Source organism: Corvus kubaryi, unplaced genomic scaffold (genome assembly GCF_017639235.1).
Source record: "Corvus kubaryi isolate FWS band 111438036 unplaced genomic scaffold, C.kubaryi_AGA036_p1.0 36550, whole genome shotgun sequence".
Classification (NCBI taxonomy): domain Eukaryota; kingdom Metazoa; phylum Chordata; class Aves; order Passeriformes; family Corvidae; genus Corvus; species Corvus kubaryi.
The window spans coordinates 8,818-10,987 of NW_024580886.1; the positions used below are offsets into that span (position 1 = coordinate 8,818).

General features: G+C 63.9%; 1 protein-coding gene across 1 annotated transcript in view; it reads right to left on the reverse strand.

Annotated features, from left to right (window-relative positions):
* The window catches only part of LOC121660557 (nuclear receptor subfamily 2 group F member 6-like), an 8,623-nt gene that overhangs the window by 5,676 nt on the left and 777 nt on the right, over positions 1–2,170 (reverse strand). The gene's annotated exons all lie outside the window — the stretch shown is intronic.

The window sequence follows — 2,170 nt, forward strand, 5'->3', positions numbered from 1 at the left end:
ATTCCAGCCGGGATCGGAACCGGGAGCGGATTCCAGCCGGGATCGGACGGATCCAGGCCGCCCAAACGGCTCCCAGATGATTCCCGATCCTTTTCCCTCCTCCCCAAAAAAATCCCTTCGCTCTTCCTCAGCCGGGAGGAGGCAACGGGGACCCTCAGAAGTTCGGGAAGCGCCGCTGGAAGCGGGAATTCCCCTCTCCGGGAACAGCCCGCTGGGATTTGGGGTCTCCCGATCCCCGTGTGCCGCCCGCATTCCAGAGCCAGGGAATTGCGGAGGTTCCGGCAGCTCCCAACTCGCCGGGAGTCACATCCCGGTGCTCCCGGATGTGCGGGGGGCGGGGGAGAGGGCATCCTCACGGATCCCTGCTCCCGGGATTCCAGCGGATCCTGGGATTCCAGCGGATCCCGGGATTCCAGCGGCTCCCTGCTGCCGGTATCCCGGGGATCCCGGTATTGACCCGGATCCCGGTGATTCCCGCTCCCGGCATTCCAGCGGCTCCCTGCTCCCGGTATCCCGGTGGACCCCGGTACCGCCAGCAGATCCCTGCTCCCGGAATTCCAGCGGATCCCGGGATTCCAGCAGCTCCCTGCTGCCGGTATCCCGGTATTGACCCCGATCCCGGGATCCCGGTGATCCCCGCTCCCGGCATTCCAGCGGATCCCGGATCCCGGTGATCCCCGCTCCCGGCATTCCAGCGGCTCCCGGCTGATCCCGGCGCCCGCGGCCGTGCCCGGGGTGAGTCACGGGGATGGCGGGATCCGGACAGCGGCCCCGGGAACACCGGGAATGGACTGAGAACACCGGGAATGAACCGGGAATGGACTGGGAACACTGGGAATGGACCGGGAATGGACCGGGAATGCAGCCCTGGGATGGACCGGGAATAGACTGGGAACACTGGGAATGAACCGGGAATGGACCGGGAATGGACCGGGAATGGACCGGGAATGCAGCCCTGGGATGGACCGGGAATGGACTGAGAACACCGGGAATGAACCGGGAATGGACCGGGAATGGACTGGGAACACTGGGAATGGACCGGGAATGGACCGGGAATGCAGCCCTGGGATGGACCGGGAATGGACCGGGAATACCGGGAATGGACCGGGAATGGACCGGGAACACTGGGAATGGACCGGGAATGGACCGGGAATGCGGCCCTGGGATGGACCAGGAATGCCGGGAATGGGGGCGGCCGGGGGAGAAACCAGTGCTGGACTGGGGGATACTGGGATGGACTGGGGGACACTGGGCTGAACTGGGGGGAATCCCTGGGCCAGACTGGGAGATCCTGGGATGGACTGGGAGGGATCCCTGGGATGAACTGGGTGGGGGGGATCCCTGGGCCAGACTGGGAGATACTGGGATGGACTGGGGGATGGTTGTGCTGTACTGGGAGGGATCCCCGTGCTGAACTGGGAGCCACTGGGCTGAACTGGGAGGGATCCCTGTGCTGTACTGGGAACCCCCAGCCCGTACTGGGCAATGCCTGTGCTGCACCAGGAGATGCCTGTACCCTACTGGGAGCCACTGGTTTGTACTGGGCGACCTCGAGCTATACTGGGAGCCACTGGTTTGTACTGGGACACCCCCGTGCTACACTGGAGACCCCTAATTTGCACTGGGAGCCACTGATTTGTACCGGCTGACCCTCGAGCTGTACTGGGAGCCACTGGTTTGTACTGGGGGACTCTCGTGCTGCACTGGGGACCCTTAATTTACACTGGGGCACCGGCATGCTGCACTGGTTTGTACTGGGGCACTGCTGTGCTGCACTGGTTTGTACTGGGGCACTGCTGTGCTGCACTGGGGGCCACTGGTTTCTACTGGGGGACCTTCGAGCTGCACTGGTTTGTACTGGGGCACCCTCGAGCCGCACTGGAACCCACTGGTTTCTACTGGGGCACCCTCGGGCTGCATTGGAACCCACTGGTTTCTACTGGGGCACTCCGAACTGCACTGGTTTGTACTGGGGCACCGCTGTGCTGGACTGGAACCCACTGGTTTCTACTGGGGGACCTTCGAGCTGCACTGGTTTGTACTGGGGCACCCTCGAGCTGCACTGGGGATCGCTGGTTTCTACTGGGGCACCCTCGGGCCGCACTGGGGATCGCTGGTTTGTGCTGGGGTACCCTCGAGCCGCACTGGAACCCACTGGTTTCTACTGGGG